The sequence below is a fragment of the Macrotis lagotis genome, chromosome 5 (assembly GCF_037893015.1).
Source record: "Macrotis lagotis isolate mMagLag1 chromosome 5, bilby.v1.9.chrom.fasta, whole genome shotgun sequence".
NCBI lineage: Eukaryota > Metazoa > Chordata > Mammalia > Peramelemorphia > Peramelidae > Macrotis > Macrotis lagotis.
This window is the reverse complement of record NC_133662.1, coordinates 27,049,875-27,071,121: the sequence shown is the minus strand read 5'-3', so window position 1 is coordinate 27,071,121 and position 21,247 is coordinate 27,049,875. Positions and strand designations below refer to the sequence as shown.

Genomic DNA, 21,247 nt, shown 5'->3' with positions numbered 1-21,247 from the left:
CACTGCACCACCTAGCTGCCCTGTAAAGTCATTTTTTAAAGCTGAGACAGCTTAGAAAATGGGAAAGCTAGGATTTGATTTTCCATACTGGAACTCTAAATTCATCATTCTTCCCACTGCACACATTGCATCTCATTGAACCCCCTAGACAATTTTATCTCAGAAATGATGACTTTTCCAAGGTTCTAAGTTAGTTCATATGAGAATTCAAACTAAAATCCAGGCTTCTTGATCTAGGTCTGATTCAGTTTAGTCTCATTCATCTTGACCAGCAGTCTTTCTCTCTTCTTTGGATCCTTATCATCTGCCTAAGAGCATTCATAGATTTCTTTAATACTGAAAAACTTTGACTCTTTTATGTCATACAGTTAACATTTCAGCTCTTCCAACCTTGTCACATGGTTCTTTTCCAGTCACACTACTGCAAATGCTTTCTCAAATCATCATCAATGATCTCATTCCCAAATTCTATGACCCAGTCTTTATCCTCTTTGTCCTATCTGGCTCCTCACTGTCTCCTTTGATTTAGGAGCAACCACATTTTCCTGGTTCTTCTATCTTTCCAATTTGTTAATCTCCATGATTTCTTCTACCTCTACTTGTCTCCTCCTGTTGATTTAACTTAAGGATTTTGCCTTATATCTTTTACTTCCTCTTTCTATAGTCTAGCACTTAGTGATCATTCGTGAAAACTGTTTTCTATAGTGTGGGATAGTGAATGGAGCCCTAGGCTTGAAGTTAGCAAGAGATAAAAATCCTGCCTCAAACATTCACTAGATGTGTTACCCCGGGCAAGTCACTCAATATTCTTGGGTTTCAAATTTCTAATCTGTGAATTGAAAGGCCTGGACTAGATGACCTGGAAAGTCTCTTCCAGCTCTAAGTTTTTGACTCTATGTAAGCCACACAAATGATTACAAAAGCCAAGTTATGTCAAGTCAACAATATTAAACTCCTACCTGAGCTCCACACAGCCATTGTGCTAAGCTTTCAGGATACAGAGAAAGACAAAAGATTATCCATGCTTTCAAATGAACTCTGTCTAATGGGGAAGACAACATGCAAGTAACTCTATATAAACAAGAAATATATATAGGAAAAATTAGAGATGGTCTTAGGGAGAAGGTACTAAGATTAAGGAGGACTGGCAAAGATTTCTTACAAAAGATGGGATTTTAGACAGGACTGAAGGAAGTCAAGAAGCCAGGAGGTAGAGGGGAAGGAGGAGAAAATTCCTGAAATGGGAACAGCCAATGAAAATGCAGTCACAGGATATGGAGTGTCTTGTATGTGCAGCAGGAAAAATGTCACTGAAGCATAGAGTACAAGGTGAGCAATAAGATCCCTTATTTCCTGCCTGTTCCTTTTTCAAGAGCTCCAGATTTATGTCTTCCTCTGTCTAAAACACTAGTGTACCTATCAAGACAAAGCTACTCCCCTTTCTAACTATTCTATTTCTATCAGAAACTTTTTTACCCAGTCATTGGAGTTTGATGCCTTGAGATCACCTTTGACTCTCCCTCTTTCTTTCACCCACCCTTTCTACAAATCAGTTACAAGATGCTTTCTATTCCACCTTTGATATCTCTCCCATCTATCCCATCCTCACTATTCTCACTGCTCTCAGTTGTGTCATTGCTCCTATCCTCATTCCTATTCATTTACTTAGAGTATAATAATAATAATAACAATCTCCTCACCTATTTTCTTTCCTTTTTTCTCTTTCCCTTCCAATTCACCCTTAATACCAATGGCAGATTAATCTTTCTAGTGTCTAGGTTAAGAGGCATAGGGGTAACTAGTCATTGTGGATAGATTCTTGTGTCTAGCATCAGAAAGACCTGAGTTCAAATTCAAAGTAAAAACTTACTAGTTAGGTGATTCTGGACAGTCACTTTATATCTATTTGCCTCATATTACTCAATCATAAAAGGGATATAATTGTAGTATGTTCCATGATCACCATAAAGCTCAAATGGGATAATATTTATAAAGTCTTTAGTCTGACACATTGTAGATGCTTCATCAATGCCTTATTCTTTCCTTCTTGAATTCAAACATCCTGACTCCTGTTGGCTATGTGACCCTTGGGAAAACCACTTAAATTCCAATGTTTTAAGTAACTTTAAAACTCTGAATTTCAAAGATTAAAAGATTATGCAAAGCTACACTGGTTAAAGGAGTTTCCTTACCAGATAGTCTTCTAAACCAATGAAACCACGGGTACAGATTTGTTATATGACTTCTATATTCAACATCATTAAATGGCTCCCAATTGCCCATAGATTCCAATTCCTTAGCCTGGCCTTCAAGAACCTTTAAAACCTAGTTTCACCCTCCCTTTTCAGACTTATATCAAATCATCACTATGATATGTCTTGTTATATCCTTTTAGTCATTTCCATACTTTTAGTCTTGAAATTCTTTGTTGCCATTAAATCGTTTCAGTTGTGTCTGACTCTTTGTGACTTTATTTGATGTTTTCTTGATGAAGATACTGGAATGGTGTGCCATTTCTTTCTCCAGTTCATTTTACAGTTAAGGAACTGAGACAAACAAGATTAAGGGACTTGCCCAGGGTCACACAACTAATAAACATCCAAGGATTTGAGCTAAGGACAATGAGTACTTCTAACTAGAGGTCTGGCACCGTACCTACTGTGCCACCTGGTTGCCCCAATGTAATTCTCTGCTCTTGGATCTATCTTTCTCCTTTATTGTTGCTACCTTTCCCTCCCTCTTCCATTTTCCATTTATTATGTATTATATTTATTTTCTATGAGCATTTTATGACACTTCCATTTCCTAATCACTTTCCTCTTCTTCAATAGAACCTTCTTTTATTGAAAAGTAGTATAGTCAAGAAAATGAAATTGTATTAGTCATATCTAAAAATATATGCCTTATTCAGTACCTATAATCTGCCTCCTTTCTCTTAAAAAGTTCTGTAGATATTCTGAAGTCACCATTAGACACTGATATTGGAATTCTTAAGTCTTTCAAAACTGTTTTCTTTTACATTATTTTAACTATTGTATAAATGGCTCTCTTGGTTCTATTCTCTTTGCCATGCATGATGTCCTCTTCCATGCACTGCTCTGGATATAATCTGGCTTATTGAATATAAACACCAAATGGTATTTCAGCAATTTCATTGAGAACAAGATGAGAAGAAAAAGAAGTCTTGTATGGCTGCTAGATATAGTCATAAAAAGGACACAGTCCTTATCCTACAGTGGCATTACTTATGCTATTATATACGTGGTCTTCCTGCATTTTTCATTCAGGGTCTCGTAAGAGAGGTTCTATTCATATAAACTTCTGGGAAGCAATCTTAAGTGGCTTGTGGATTATAAGAATGGACATATATTATAATGGCTAGTCTATTAGTAATTACCAACTCCTTGATGATCCTATTTCTCAAAGTAGATTCAGTGTCTCTCCTCTTAGACTACATGTTCCAACCAAACTGAAATATGCTCTATTTCTTGAGCATGTCTTATGTTACCCAGCATTTTTATGTTTGTTCAGGCTGTTCCCTATACCCTCCCTTATTGCCTTTTCAATTCCTAACTGTTTGTAAAATCTCAACTGTGCTCTCCTCCCTTCTCCCAAATCTTAGTAACAGCTTCTCATGACATGACATGAGATTTTATACAATTCAGTTTTGCTTTGTTTCTATCTATTGTTGTTGTCATGGAATAGTGTATAACATGAGTTTTAGTATCTACTAGATTACAAGTTTCATGGGGACAGAGACAACTTATTTTAACTCTGAATCTCAGGATTTAACCCAAGACTCTAATAAAAATGACTCACAAGAATTTTCTACTGTTAATGATGGCATTTTTTTTTCCCTTTTCCAGGTTAGGTTAAAATTGTTTTTCTCTTTTTTTTATGCTTTAGTAGTTGACTTTACAAAGATTTGTTGCTGCTGTTTTTCAGTAACTTTCAGTTGTGTCTGTTACCCTATTTAGAGTTTTCTTTGCAGAGATAATGTCATTTTCTTTTCCAGCTGATTTTATAGATGAAGAAATTGAGGTAAACAGAGTTAAGTAGCTTGACCTAAGTCACATAACTAATAAGTGTCTGAGGTCAGACTTGAATCAAGGAAGATGAGTCTTGCTGATTCCAGATCCAGTACTCTATTTTTCTATACCTCCAAAATGCCCATTTAAAAGTCACCTTATGAATGAAGTTGAAGGATACTTTTAAAATAGACTTAAAAATAAATATGCTACATAAAATATTTTCGATAATTGTAATATGTATAACAAATATAATGTAAAATTTATATTTTTAGGAACCTAACATTATACATACGTATAAACTTGCTCAGTAACTATATTCAAAATCGTAACTAGATCTTTGATCTCATCAATTTAGAAATTCCCTCCATTCATCATAGGTTATACTCAATGTACTACTAGATCCTTGCCGGATTTTCTCATGAAGGTATTAATTGAACACTTTGTTTACCTATTATTCTTTACTCTTACCAGTACATTTTGTTTTCTTGTTATGAATGACTTAATGGCAATTTTTACTCCTAATCTTTGATTATGTAATATCAATTCCATTGTTATGAGACTCTTTCCTTATTGATGGAGATGAATAATGCCCTGCCCTTCATAAAGATAGAAAGTTGGAGTGGGCTCCAGCCCTAATGTTAATCAGGTTAAACCGAGGCTAATTCTGGCTCCCAGGCTCTCCCCGTCCCATGTTCCAGGCAGAGTCTGATCTCTGCATCCAGACTCAACCAGGACTGCGGAAGACAAATCCTGAGGTAGATTTTCTTTCTCCTGGCTTTTCTTTCTGGGTTTTGTTGATCAGATTTCTGTTACAAGGTTTATGTCATATCATATATGGGGAAAGATCAGGAGATTTTAGAACTATGCCTATCTTCTCTCTGCCATCTTGGCCAGAAGTCAATGGAATGATTTTTTTAAAAAAATACTTCATTAAAAAGACAGGAATGGGGGGGGGGGAGCGGAGCCAAGATGGTGACAAGAAGGAATCGAATCTTAGGCGCACTCTGATAAAACTTGAAACTAAGGACTCTAACTAAACTTTTGAACCCACAAAGGGACCCAGTGAGGCAGTTCTACTCAAGGTAACCTGGAAAAGAGCAGAAAGGTTCTGCTCCCTAGGGTGGAGGGGTGGCTCACCAGGGCGAAAGAACTTCAGCCTCCCGGAGGCAGCCCCAGGGTGCTGGGAGCCACAGCTCACAGCAGCAGGGGAGTCTCCTGAGCTGGACCCCAGGGAGCACCAGGCACAAAGTGGGAGAACAGCGGGGGCCCTCTGCCAGAGGGAGCACGTGGAGCCCAGCCCTCAGGGCACAGAGTGAGCAGCTTCATCTTTCAGCAGCCCAGATCCAGGAACAGAAGCAGGTGGAGCCGGTAAGCAGGAGCCTCCATTCAGATCCTGATAGCAGTCTAGGCCCCCCCCCCATAGAACAGCAGGTCCCCCCTACCTCAGCCTCATGGCAGAGGGGGGCACTTATGGTCATTCACAGACCAGGAGGGAGGACAGAGCTTCACACACTGAGACCCTTGTGGGAGTGTCCCAAAAGCTCAGGAAGCACCCCAAAATCAGGCCCAGGCTGGGAAAATGAGCAATCAGAGAAAAAAAGAGGAACACCATTGAGAAATATTTTGCATATGAGCCCAAGAAGGATCAAAATACTCAGTCTGAAGATGAGGAAGCACAAGCTCCTGCATCTAAAGACTCCAAGAAAAACAGAAATTGGGTTCAGGCTATGACAGAGCTCAAAAAAGACTTTGAAAATCAAATGAGGGAGTTAGAAGAAAAACTGGTAAAAGAAAGGAGAGAGATACAGAAAAAACATGAAAATGAAGTCAGCATCTTAGTCAAGGAAATCTAAAAAAATGCTGAAGAAAATAGCATGCTAAAAACCAGCTTAGGTCAAATGGATAAAACAGTTCAAAAAAGTTATTGAGGAGAAGAATGCCTTAAAAAGCAAAATTGGCCAGATGGAAAAAGAGATAAGAAAACTCTCTGAGGAGAACAAATCCTTCAGACAAAGAATAGAATTCAGGGAGATTGATGAATTTACCAGAAATCAGGAATCAATACTTCAAAACCAAAAAAATGAAAAATTAGAAGAAAATGTGAAATATCTCATTGGAAAAACAACTGATATGGAAAACAGACTTAGGAAAGATAATTTAAAAATTATTGGAATACCTGAAAGTCATGATCAGGAAAAGAGCCTTGACATCATTTTCAAAAAATTACTACAAGAAAATTACCCTGATATTCTAGATGCAGAGGGCAAAATAGAAATGAAGAGAATCCACCGATCCCCCCGAGAAAGAGATCCCAAAAAACCAACCCTTAGGAATATTATAGCCAAGTTCTAGAACTCCCAAGTCAAAGAGAAAATATTACAAGCAGCCAGAAGGACACAGTTCAAATATCGTGGAGCTGCAGTCAGGATCACACAGGACTTAGCAGCAACTACATTGGAAGCTCGTAGGGCTTGGAATACAATATACTGGAAGGCAAAAGAGCTTAGAATGCAGCCAAGAATGAACTACCCAGCAAGGCTGAATGTCCTCTTCCAGGGAAAAAAGATGAACTTTCAATGAACCAGGGGAATTTCAAATGTTCCTTTTGGAATGGCCAGAGCTGAACAGAAGGTTTGATCTTCAGATACAGGACTCAGGTGAAGCATGGAGATTGGAGGAGAAGGGGAAATATGAGGGACTTAATGAGGATGAACTGCATGTATTCCTGCATAGAAAAATGACACTGATAATACCCATATGAACCTTCTCAGTTAATAGAGCAGGTAGAGAGAGCTTTTATAGTTGAAGCACAGGAGAAAGCTGAATTCAAAGATAAAATATGGTGTAAAAATGGAGTCAATAGAAAAAAAGGGAAATGGAATGGGAGAAAGAAAAAGGAGAGCGGGAATAGGCCAAGATATTTCATCTAATAAGATTTTTTTATTACAATGAGCTATTGCAATGATATGGAAGGGGGGAGGCAAGGGGGAATGAGGGAAACTTTGCTCTCATCAGAGGTGGCTAGGAGAGGAAACAGCATATATACTCAATGGGGTATACACATCTGGAATAAGAAGGAGGGGAGGGACAGGGGGAAGGGGTGGGGATGTGAATAAAGGAGGAGAAGATGGACCATGGGGAGAGAGTGGTCAGATATAACACATTTTCTTTTTTACTTTTTGCAAGGGGCTAGGATTGGAAGGCCTGTCCAGGACCATAGGGCTAAGTGGATTCTGGGCCTAAGGGGTGGTATGGGGGCTCAGGGCTTCTTGGCCCCAGGACCAGGGATCTGTCTGCTGCGCTACTCAGTGATCCTACAGCAGAGTCAGAGTGAAAGGAGAGAGAAAATATAGTACATGGTAGTGGAGAAATAAGAAAGGAGGGAGTTGTGATCAGCAATGGCAATGTTGGAAAAATATGGAAGTAACTTTTGCGGTGGACTTACCATAAAGAATGAGATCCACCCATGACAGAGTTGTTGGTGTTGGAACAAAGACTGAAGCACATTTTTTATTATTATTATTTGGGGGAGGGTGCAGGGCAAATGGGGCTGGGTAGCCTGCCTGGGGCTACATAGCAGGGTGATCTTTGGGTGTCTGAGGCCGGATTTGGACAAGGGTGCTCCTGGCTCAAGGGACAATGCTCTGTCTGCCACCCAGCCACCCCCTACTATTATTACTATTTTGTTTTATTTTGGGTCTTTTTTTTCTTCTTTTAGGTTTTTGCAGGGCAGTGAGGATCGGGTGGCTTGCATGTCACATGGCTGGATGATTGTTGGGTCTATGGGGCTGGATGTGGGCTCAGATGCTCATGGCTCCAGGGCTGGTGCTTCATCCATTGTGCTACCTGGCCATACCTACAATTATTACTATTATTTTTTTTAATTTTAATTTTTTTTCTCTCCCCTTTACTTTATCGCCCAAGCAAGTCTATATTCATGGCAGGGAGGGGTATTTTGTTTACTCTTAAACAAGAATATTTTATTAATGTAAAAAAAACCATTTGTACAAAATGAGAATTTAAAAAAATTTAATTTAATTTTAAAAAAGGGAAAAAAACCATAGGAATTGGAAAGGGATGAGAGGAAGGAGTAAGTTGAATAGGTAAATTACATCACATGAAGAGATTCAAAGGACCTATTGCAATAGAGGGAAAGAAGGGAGGAGGTCAAAAACCATCTGAATCTTACTCTTATTGGATCTGGTTCAAAGATGAATTAACACAAACTCTCAGTTGAGTTTATAAATTATCTTACCTTTCAATAATAGGAAGGGAAAGGGGAGAAGGAAAGTATGGACTGACAGGAGGAAGGGAAGGAAGAAGGGCAAAAGGGAAAGCTGTAAGAAAAGAAGGGTGGTGGATAGAAAGGGAAAGCACTTTAAGGGAGGTGGGATTTAGAAGCAAAATGCTGGGGAGGAGGGATAAGGGGAAAAAAGGGGAAAATGCAAATGGAGGGGAGATAGAATGGAGGGCAATAAAAAGTTAGTAGTTAAAACTGTGAATGTGAATGGGATGAACTCTCCCATAAAAGGTTAGCAGCTAGCAGAGTGGATTAAAAACCAAAATCCTACAATATACTGCTTGCAAGAAACACATTTGAAGCAGTGAGATCCATAGAGTGAAGGTAAAAGGTTGGAGTAGAATATATGATACTTCAGCTGAAGTGAAAAAACCAGAGTAGCAATCATCTCAAGAAAGCAGTTGCAGAAATGGTTCACATTAAAATAGATAAGGAAACTATATCCTCCTAAAAGTTACCATAGACAATGAAGTAATTTCAATACTAAATGTGTATGTACCACTCGGTATACAATCCAAATTCTTAGAAGAGAAGCTAAATGAGTTACAGGAAGACAAAGACAGCAAAACTTTACTTGTGGGGCACCTTAACCTCTCTTTCTCAGAACTAGATAAATCTAATCTTAAAATAAACAAGAAGGAAATTGAGGTGAATAGGAACTTAGAAAATATAGATATGATAGACTTCTGGAGAAAATTGAATGGGGATAGAAGGAATATACCTTTTTTTCTGTGGTACAAAGCACCTACACAAAAATCTATTGTATATTAGGGCATAAATATCTCATAATCAAACATGGTAGAATGGTAGAAATATTGAATACATCCTTCTTGGCAATAAAAATCATGTGCAACAAAGGGACATGGAGAGATAAACTTAAAATCAATTGGAAACTAAATAACCTAAATTTAAAGAATGAGTGGATCAAACAACAGTCATAGAAAGAATTAATGATTTCATCCAAGGCAATGATAATGATGAGACAACTTACCAAAATTTATGGGACACAATCAAAGCAGTAATTACGGGATAAAATGCAACTAAGAAAGTAAGAAAAAGAACAAATTTAAAACCCCCAATTAAATACCAAATTAAAAATTCTAAAAATTAAAGGTGAAATTAATAAAATTGAAGACAAGAAAACTATTGAACTAATAAATAAAACCAGGAGTTGGTTTTATGAAAAAAAAACAATAAAATAGATAAAACTTTGATCAATTTGCTTAAAAAAGAAAGAAGAAAAGCAAATTACCAGTATCAAAAGTGAAAAAGGTGAACTCACCACTAATGAGAAGGAAATTAAAGTAATAATTCAGAAATATTTTGCTAAATTGTATGCCAATAAATTTGATCATCTAAGTGAAATAGATGAATATTTATAAAAGTAAAAATTGCCCAGGTTAAAAGTAGATGAAATAAAATATTATTTCAGAAAAATAAATTCAACAAGCTATCAATGGACTCTCTAAGAAAAAAATCTCCAGGACCAGATGGAGTCACAAATAAATTCTATGAAACATTCAAGAAACAACTGGTTCCAATTCTATATAAACTATTAAAAACAATAGGTGAAGAAGGTGAAGAAGGTTTTCCAGATTCATTCTATGACACCAATATTGTGATGATACCTTAACCAGGAAGAGTCAAAACAGAGAAAGAAAATTATAGAACAATTTCACTAGTGAATATGGATGCAAAAAATTTAAAGAAAATATTAGCAAAACAATTACTAGCATAACACACTGTGATCAAGCAGGATTTATACCAGGGAATGCAGGGCTGGTTCAATATTAGGAAAACTATCAGCATGATTGAGCTCTTTAAAAACAATTCTAACAGAAATCATATGATTATCTTAAAATAGATGGTGAAAAAGCTTTTGACAAAATATAGCACCCATTCCTACTAAAAAACATTAGAGAGAATAAGAATAAATGGAATGTTCCTTAAAATGATAAGCAGCATCTTTCAAAAACCATCAAGTATTATATGCAATGGAGATAAACTAGAAGCATTCCCAATAAGATCGGGGGTGAAACAAGGATGCCTATTATCACCACTATTATTCAATATTGTATTAGAAATGTTAACTTTAGCAATAAAAGAAGAAATAGAAATGGAAGGAATCAGAATCGATAATAAAGAACAAAACTCTTGCTCTTTGCAGATGATATGATGATGTACTTAAAGATTTTTCTAGAAAATAATCTAAAAAATAACTGGAAACAATTAGCAACTTTAGCAGTCACAGGATATAAAATGTACCCACAAAAATCCTCACTGTTTCTATATATTACTAACAAGATAGAGCAGCAAGAGATGGAAAGTGAAAGTTCATTTAAAATAACGTCAGACAACATAAAATATTTGGGGTCTACCTGCTAAGGCAGACTCAGAAACTATGAAAACAACTATAAATCACTTTTCACACAAATAAAATCAGATCTAAATAGCAGGGCAAATGTTATTTGCTCATGGGACCAGTTAATATAATAAAAATGACAATTCTACCTAAACCAAATTTCTTATTTAGTGCCATACCAGTCAAACATCCAAAAACTTACTTTAGTAAGCTATAAAAAATAGTAACTAAATTCATATGGAAGAACAAAATGTCAAAAATATGAAGGAAAAATTGAAAATAATGCAAAAGAAGGCCTAGCCATATCAGATCTAAAATTATATCATAAAGCATTTGTTATCAAAACTTTGGAACTGACTAAGAAATAGAATGGTGGATCAGTTGAATGGAATAGGTGCAAAAAAGACAGCAGAAAATTTGATAAACTCAAGGATTCCAGTTGGGATTCACATGTTATGAGAGAAGAATCAGATCCAAATGGAAGAAAGAAAACAATAAAGGGGGAGGGGGGAAGTGGTAACAACATAAGACAAAAACTCACTTAAATAAAAACTGCTGGGAAAACTGAAAGATAGTACAGCAGAAACTAGGCACAGACCAACATCTCATACCCTATACCAAGATAAGGTCAAAATGGGTATAGGATTTAGACATAAACAAAAAAGATTATAAGCCAATTTGGAGAACAAGAAATAGTATACCTGTTAGATCTATGAAAGAGACAGAAAACATTATGAAAAACATATTGAATGATTTTGCTTACGGGATAAAATGCAACTAAATTAAAAAGTTTTTACGCATACAAAACAACCGTAACCACAATTGAAAGGAATAGAGAAAATAGGGAGGCAATTTTTACAACTAATATTTCTGACAAAAGACTCATTTCTAAAATATATAGAGAACTGAGTCAAATTTATTAAAAACCAAGTCGTTCCTCGATTGATAAATGGTCAAAAAATATTGAAAGGCAATTCTCAGATAAAGAAATCAAAACTACAGTTATATGAAAAATTGCTCTAAATCATTATTGATTAGAGAAATGTAGATTGAAGCATCTCTGAGGTACCACCTCACATCTCTCAGACTGGCCACTGTAACTGGAAAGGAAATTGTTCAATGAAGTAGGGGTGTGTGTGTGAAAACTGGGACCCTGATGCATTGTTGGTGGGATTGTGAACTGATCCAACCTTTCTGGAGAGCAATTTGGAATTATGTCCAAAGAGTAATAGAAATGTGCATATTCTTTGATCCAACAATGCCACTACTGTGTCTGTATCCAGAGGAGATCCTGAAAAATGGTAAAAATCCCACATATACAACACTATTCATAGCAGCTCTTTTTGTAATGGAAAAGAATTGGAAATTGAGGGGGTGCCTATCAAAGGAGGAATGATTAAATAAATCATGCTATATGAATAACATGGAATAATATTATTCTATAAAAATCATGAGGGATGGGATTTCAGAAAAGTCTGGAAAGACTTACATGAACTTATACTGAGTGAAATGAGCAGAACCAGAACATTATGCACATTAATAACAGCATAGGGGAGGCAGCTAGGTGGCACAGTGGATAGAGCACTGATTCTTCTCTCACAACATGTTCAATATCGATCCAGGTTTAGTGTGGTTATAAATATGCACCTTATATCAGATTGCTTTCTGTCATGGGGAGGGGGAGGAAAACCGCAAACCTCAAAACTTTGCAAAAGAAATGATTGGTAAAAACTACCATTGCATGTATTGTTTTTTTTTAAGAGCCTCTGTAGTACTCTGGTGCTTGATGTAGTCAGATCTATATCTTCTGTAAGCAACAGCATCTGAAGGACCTAACCATTTATGGAAAATCCTTCTCCAACTTGGACTCTATGCTAATCTCCTCCATCACAATATCAAAGCAGCATACATCTTTCTATTTAATGACTTGCCTAATTTTATATGATCAGAGGGGTTGCTTTTAATATATCTTTCAAGGAATCTTGAATGACTTTGGCGTATGGCATGGGAGCTACTTTGTTGTATGGTAGCATTTTATTCTCCTGAATGAAATGATTTCTTCTTTTGGGGGGGGTGGTTGGGTGAGGCAATTGGGGTTAAGTGACTTGACCAAGGTCACACAACTATTGTGTGTCAAGTGTCTGAGGTCAAATTTGAAGTCATGAACTTTAATGGCAGGGATGATGTTCTGTCTACTATGCTACCTTGTTGCCCTGAAATGTTTTTTTCCCCTCTTGCCAACTTGCTTTTGCAAATGCTTATTTTTATTTTTTCCAATTTTAGGCAAAGATAGTTTTCAATATTCATCCTTTTGCAAAAGTTTTTGATTTTCACATTTTACTCCCACCCTCCCTTCTCTCTTCCCTCCCCATGGCAAGTGAACAATTTGATATAGGTTATACATGTATAATTGTGTTTAACATATTTTCATATTAGGCATGTTGTGAAAGAAAAATTAGAACAAAGTAGGGGGGAAGATCATAAGAGAGAAAGAAACAACATAAAAGAAGTTTTTAAAAATGAACATAGTATGCATGCTTTGCATAGTCTCCATAGTTTTTTCTCTGGATGTCTCACAGGATTGTTCTTGATCACTAAACTGTTGAGAGAAGCTGCATCCATGATAGTTGATCATCTCAAAGTGTTACAGTTATGTGTACTGGTTCTACTTACTTCACTCAGTATCAGTTCATGCAAATTTTTCTAGGCTTTTCCTGAGTCCAAACTCCCTCAATTTCTAATTCTTTAACACTACAAAAAAGTGTTTTTGTACATATGGGCCTTATCCCTCTTTTTATGATCTCTTTGGAATATTAGTGGTATTCCTGGATCAATGGATATTCATAGTTTTATTGTTCTTTGGGTATAGCTCAAAATTGCTCTCCAGAATGGTTGGATCATTTTACAACTCCACCAACAAAGCATTAGTGCCCCAGTTTTCCCATATCTTCTCCAGTATTAATCATATTCCTTTTTTTGCCATTTTAGTAAATCTGATAGGTGTGTGGTAGTACCATTGAGTAGTTTTAATTTGCATTTGAAATGCTTTCTTGATAATCAACATAGTGAGGACTTATATATTATTTTTGGTCAATTATTAAATAATAAAGATGTTGAAGATTCCATGTGAAAGTATGCTTGCTCCCTATTAATATACACTAATCATGGACTTTCTTAAGGCATTTATTGATGAAACTTAAAATACATTTACATAAATGGAAAGAAGATATAAAATCAAGTCATTATTGATGTCATTTAAGAATAATGTCAGTGTTTTGGGTTTTTTATTGCTTTGGTATCTTCTCTTCCTTAAAGGAACTTGCATATTAATCTTTCAATGTTCTCCCAAATGTGACATCTTCTCTATAAAATACATGGTCAAATTAGAAGACTTTGTAATATTTTTAGAGTCATTTCTTCAATTATCCTGTTATACAATGATCTCTACAATTATTATAATTACAGTGAATGTAATTCTTTTTGATGAAGAAAAAATCTTATTACATATATTTTTAAAAATCATTTCCCTTTCTTATTGCCTTCCTTCCATTTTTGTCTTTATATTGCCCTTGGATGATTTTGCTTCAATGGAAAATTTCTAAGCTTTCCTTAAACTATTTTTAACCTCTACTGCATCTATGTGGGAAAATATGACAAAGCCATATGGCAAAGCTTGAGAGAAGTGAAAGACTTGCAGATTACATAGATGCCTCATGGCTATGTCATCAATACTTTCAGAAATGGAATTGCCATAATGAAAAGCATCAAATAAAACTGAAAAAAATGGAAATTGATTATATTTTAATAGACATGTAATGGAGGACGTGCCAATTAAGAATCAGTCTTTAAGACCAATGAGTTCTGCCTCTTGCCAAATTTTTAGAGACTTGGCAGGCTGGTTTCCAGAGACATGTAATGGAGAGCCTTGGCCTCCATTTCAAATCATGCATAGGTATTCTGTGACTGTTCTGTATATTTATTGCATAATGAGGAAGATACTTTTGACTGACTTCTATACTTCTATACTAGAACAAAAAAACACATTCCAAAGGCTGTAATGATGCTACTTGCCCCTCTTTTTCTCCTTGGAGATGTTCATGGAAGATCATGTGGTAAGTTTTTTGAATGAGGAGAAAGAGACAAACAATTAGCAGTGCCCTACTATCACCAGCTATCTCTTCCTGGTCTACCATATGATTATAAATATATGACATCAACATTTTTGTCTTTGTTGTTTTTTTACTTTCCTGAGCTTAGGTGAACTATCAGAGTAGGAACAGTACAGTTCAAGACTTTTTGAGCTTTGAAGAGGTTTAGCAACTAAAGTTTATGACACAGTCTAAACATAGACATAGCAGCTAATCCTAGTGAGGAGACAACTCTGAAGATCAAACAATAGTGAATCAACGCAGGAATCACAAGAGTGAGTCTTAAATTCAAGAGAACAGCATGTTTATTGACTAAGACTTGTTGAGGAAAGTGATTTGGTGGGGAAAATATCCTTAGCAAACACTGTAAGAATGTACCCATTTGGGGGGCAGCTAAGTGGCACAGTAGCTAGAGCACCGGCCCTGGAGTCAGAAGGACCTGAGTTTAAATCCAGCCTCAGACACTTATTAATTATCTAGCTGTGTGACCTTTGGCAATTCACTTACCCCATTGCAGAAAACAAAAAAAAAAATTCACCCATTCTTCACAGGAATGTTAGTAGAGTAGGTGGTAGATGAGTTTTGACAAGCTTTTGTATTCCTATCCTTATTATACTTTATTATATTCCTTTATGAAAGGTAGGTTGTGTTAACTGGTTAATTATATTGGGCATATATCTGGGATTAGCTGATATTGGGAAGATATTAACTATTTATTGATATTAGGGAGATGATAACTGGTGATAAATATTGATGAAGGAGGAATAGTCACCAATCTACCCTCTCTCAACTCTTCACACACCTCAATCTGCTGTCAAGATTTTTTTTATTTCACTTTTTGCAAAATTTCTCTAACATGTTCCCTTTTCTCTTTTGACACTGTCATCATTCTAGTATAAACCCTCATCACATCATGCCTGTATTATTCCAATAGCCTGCTGGAGTATCTATCTGGTTTAAGCCTCTTTCCACTCCAAGCAATCCTCTCTTCAATCATTAAAGTGATTTTCTTAAAGCACAGCTATGATTGTGTCACCTCCCTCTTCCCCAACTCAATAAATTCCAGGAACTTCCTATTGCTATTGTTATCAAATACAAAATTCTCTGACTGGAATTCAAAATCTTTCATAACCTACCCTCCCACATCCCTTTGAATTCTCTTATACCTTATATCTCACCATCATATCTTCTTTGATTCAGTGACACTGGCATCTGAACCTTCCATTTCTCAATCCAAGCACTTCTGACTGTCTTCCTCCTTATTTCTGCTTCCTGGTTTCCTTTACTTCTTTCAAATTCCCACTAAAATCTCATCTGATACATGAAGTGTTTCCCAATTCCCCCTTAATTCTAGTACCTTCCCTTTATTGATTATTTTCTATTCATCCTTCTATATTAATTTTTTGTATATGATTATTTGTGTGTTATATCCCCCATTACATTGTGAGCTATTTGAAGTCAAGGACTCTTTTGCATTTCTTCGTATCCTGAAAGTTTAGCATGGTATTTGGCACATAGTAGGCACTGAATAAATGTTTATAGACTGATGAAAGGAGATTTGTTCTGGGGATCCAATCCATCAGTGGAATTGGGATTGGAAAAGTAAAACCAGTTGCCTATATGAGCTACAGAAAGGGGAAAAAAATCACTATAAATATTAAGTTATCTCTGAACCAGCTGCATGTATTCAGTCAACTTATCATACCTATGATCAGGATTAATGAAAAGGAAAAGAAGAAGAATATCAAATTCTTAAAATTTTTAACAAGTGATTAATTGACAATCAAAAAGTCAAAGAGATAACAGGAATGACTTTGACATAAATAATAATTTAATTCAGAAATTTATTCATTGTGAATTAATTGCCACAACAATAAGAACAAAAAAATTTCAGAAAGTACCTTGGTCAATAAATCAAACTTATTTGCCAAATAGAGACTGCCAAAAGTAACACTGAATTACTTTTGTAAAATTTTAAATTTTCCAAAGAAGGATGATGAATGTGGGCAGTAACGATATTTTCATTATTTCATTACATAAAAATATAGAAAACTCAATTTGTCTTCTGAGCTTCAGTTTTGCATTAACAATTGCCTACTGAATATTTCAAACCGGAAATTTCAGAGACATCTCATACTCCATATATTTAATACTAAATTCATTATATTTATTTAATATTTATTTATTCTCCTTTTGTACAAATGTTTTTTATACATTAATAAAATATTCTTGTTTAAGAATAAACAAAATACCCCCTCTCCCCAAAAAACATAGACTCACATGAGCGATAAAGGGGAGAGAAAAAAATTAAAATAAAAAATAATAGTAATAATTGTAGGTATGGCCAGGTGGCGCAATGGACAGAGCACCAGCCCTAGAGCCATGAGCACCCGAGCCCAAATCTGGCTCTGTACACCCAACAATCACCCAGCCATGTGACATGCAAGCCACCCCAACCCCATTGCCCTGCAAAAAACAAAAAAAAAGGGGAGAAAAGACCCAAAATAAAATAAAATAGTAATAATAATAGGGGTAGCTGCATGGCAGACAAAGCATTGGCCCTTGAGCCAGGAAAACCCAGGTCCAAATCTGGCCTCAGACAATCAACGATCACCATGCTATGCAGCCCCAGGCAGGCCACCCAGCCCCATTTGCCCTGCACCCCCCAAAAAATAATAATAATAAAAAATATGCTTGAGTCTTTGTTCCAACACCAACAACTGTGTCATGGGTGAATCACATTCTTTATGATAAGTCCATTGCAAAAGTTACTTCCATATTTTTCCACTATTGCCATTGCTGATCACAACTCCCTCCTTTCTTATTTCTCCACTACCATGTACTATATTTTCTCTCTCCTTTCACTTTGACTTTGCTGTCAGGTAGCTGAGTGGCGCAGCTGACAGATCCTTGGCTCTGGGGCCAAGAAGCCCTTAGCCCCCATACCACCCCTTAGGCCCAGTGTCCAACTGGCCCTATGGTCCTGGACAGGCCTTCCAATCCCAGCCCCTTGCAAGAAGTAAAAAAGAAAATGTGTTATATCTGACCGCTCTCCCCCCATGGTCCATCCTCTCCTCCAACACTCACATCTCCCCCCTTCCTCCTGTCCCTCCCCTCCTTCTTACTCCAGATGTCTATACCCCATTGTGTATATATGCTGTTTCCTCTCCCAGCCACCTCTGATGAGAGCGAAGATTCCTTCATTCTCCCTTGCCTTCCCCCCTTCCATATCATTGCAATAAAGAAAAATCTTATTATGAAATATCTTGGCCTATTCCCCCTCTCCTTTTTCTTTCTCCCATTACATTTCCCTTTTTTTTCTATTGACTCCATTTTTACACCATATTTTAATCTCCAAATTCAGCTTTCTCCTATGCTTCAACTATAAAAGCTCCCTCTACCTGCTCTATTAACTGAGAAGGTTCATATGAGTATTATCAGTGTCATTTTTCTATGCAGAAATACATGCAGTTCATCATCATAAAGTCCCCCATATTGTCCTTTCTCCTCCAATCTCTATGCTTCACCTGACTCCTGTACTTGAAGATCAAACCTTCTGTTCAGCTCTGGCCATTCCAACAGGAACATTTGAAATTCCCCTGGTTCATTGAAAATCCATCTTTTTTCCCTGGAAGAAGACATTCAGTTTTTCTGGGGAGCTGATTCTCAGTTGCATTCCAAGCTCTTTTGCCTTCCGGTATAATACATTCGAAGCCCTATGAGCTTTTAATGTAGTTGCTGCTAAGTCCTGTGTGATCCTGACTGCAGCTCCATGATATTTGAATTGTGTCCTTCTGGCTGCTTGTAATATTTTCTCTTTGACTTGGGAGTTCAGGAACTTGGCTAAAATATTCCTGGGGGTTGGTTTTTTGGGATCTCTTTCTCAGGGGGATCGGTGGATTCTCTCCATTTCTATTTTGCCCTCTGCTTCTAGAATATCAGGATAATTTTCCTGTAGTAATTCTTTGTAAATGATGTCAAGGCTCTTTTCTAAATTGTGACTTTCAGGTATTCCAATAATTTTTAAATTATCTTTCCTAAATCTGTTTTCTATATCAGTTGTTTTTTCAATGAGATGTTTCACATTTTCTTCTAATTTTTCATTTTTTTGGTTTTGAAGTATTGATTCCTGATTTCTGGTAAATTCATTGATCTCCCTGAGTTCTATTCTTTGTCTGAAGGACTTGTTTTCCTCAGAGAGTTTTCTTATCTCTTTTTCCATCTGGCCAATTTTGCTTTTTAAAGCATTCTTTTCCTTAATAATTTTTGAACTGTTTTATCCATTTGACCTAAGCTGGTTTTTAGCATGCTATTTTCTTCAGCATTTTATTTTGGATTTCCTTGACTAAGCTGCTGACTTCATTTTCATGTTTTTCCTGCATCTCTCTCCTTTCTTTTCCCAGTTTTTCTTCTGACTCCTTCATTTGATTTTCAAAGTCTTTTTTGAGCTCTGTCATAGCCTGAGCCCAATTTCTGTTTTTCTTGGAGTCTTTAGATGCAGGAGCTTGTGTTTCCTCATCATCAGACTGAGTGTTTTGAGCCTTCTTGGGCTCATATGCAAAATATTTCTCAATGGTCTTCCTCTTTTTTCTCTACTTGTTCATTTTCCCAGCCTAAGCCTGTTTTGGGGGTGCTTCCTGAGCTTTTGGGACACTCCCACAAGGGTCTCAGTGTGTGAGGCTCTGTCCTACTTCCTGGTCTGTGAATGACCATATGTGTGCCCCCTTTCTGCCACAGGGCTGAGGTGGGGGGGGGCTGCTCTTTACTGGGGGGGGGGGGGGCCTAGACTGTGATCAGGATCTGAATGTGGTCAGAGCCCCGGAGTCCTGTTCCAGGGACAGAGGATAGAGCTCTACAGTCTCTCTCTCTCTCTCTCTCTCTCTCTCTCTCTCTCTCTCTCTCTCTTCACTCCCCTCCTTAGGTTGAATGGGCTCATGCCCTGGGTGTTCCTGCTTATGGCTCAACATGCTTGCTTCCTGGATCTGGGCTGCAATGGGCATGATACTCACTGTGTGCCCTGAGGGCTGGGCTTCAAGTGCTCGCTCTGGCAGAGGTCCCCTGCTGTTCCCCCAATTTGTGCCCAGTGCTCCCCGGGGGTAAAGGTCATGAAACTCCCCCACTGCTGTGAGCTGTGGCTTCCAGCACCCTGGGGCTGCCTCTGGGAGGCTTAAGTTCTTTTGCTCTGGTGGGCCACCCCCTGGCAGGCCACCCCTCCAACCCTGGGGAACAGAGACTTTCTGCTCTTTTCCAGGTTACCTTGAGTAGGAGAACTGCCTCACTGGGTCCCTCTGTGAGTTCTGTCTCTTGAAAATTTAGTTAGAGTCCTTAGTTTATAAGTTTTGTGAGAGAGTGCCTAAGACATGATCCGTTCTTGTTGCCATCTTGGCTCCACCCCCTAAACTCATTATCTTTCCTTTAACTAGCTCACCCCCTTCAAACTTCCCTATTTCTGTGAAATTCACTACCATTCCTTCAAACTCTTAAGTTTATAACCTTGGTATTGTCCTAGACTCATCACTCTCCCTCACCCTACAGATCTACTTGCCCAAATTTGCCAATTCTAAATTCACATCTTTCACATTTGACCCATATCTCCAATCACACTGAGTTTAAACTCTCATTACTTCTTGCCCAAATTATTATAACAGCTTCATAATTAGTCCCCTTGTATCAAAGCTACCTATCCTTTATTCTACTGAAAAATTAATTTTCCTTAGTTGTTGATCTGACCACAGAACTCTCCTACTTAACTGATGCCAATGGCTTCCTATTGTCACTATCTAATACCTATCTGAGATTTTTAAAAAATTAGTTTTTCAATATTATAAACAAACTAGAAGATCAAGGAATAGTTTACCTGTCAGATCTATAGAAAAGGAAGCAGTTTATGACCAAGGAAGAGATGGAGAACATCATTAAAAACAAACTAGATAAGTTTGATTACATTGAATTAAAAAGCTTTTTGCACAGACAAAACCACTGTAACCAAGATCAAAAGAAATGTAGTAAATTGGGAAACAATTTTTACAATTAGTATTTCTGACAAAGGAATCATTTCTAAAATATACAGAGAACTGAGTCAAATTTTTTTAAAAAAAGCCATTCCCCAATTGACAAATGGTCAAAGGATATGCAAAGGCAATTTACAGATGAGGAAATCAAAGCAATCCATAGTCATATGAAAAATTGCTCTAAATCATTACTTATTAGAGAATTTCAAATTACAGCATTTCTGAGGTACCACCTCACACCTCTCAGACTGACCAAAATGACCAGAAAGGACAATGATTACTTTTGGAAGGGATGTGGGAAATCTGGAACACTAATACATTGTTGGTGGAACTGTGAACTCATCCAACCTTTCTGGAGGGGGTCTATACCCTGAAAAGATGATGAAAAAAAGGGT

At 37.0% G+C, this 21,247-nt stretch overlaps 1 protein-coding gene across 2 annotated transcripts in view; it reads left to right on the top strand.

Moving 5' to 3' along the window:
• Positions 1 to 21,247, top strand: part of ADGRF1 (adhesion G protein-coupled receptor F1) — a 344,581-nt gene that overhangs the window by 41,985 nt on the left and 281,349 nt on the right. The window lies entirely within an intron of this gene.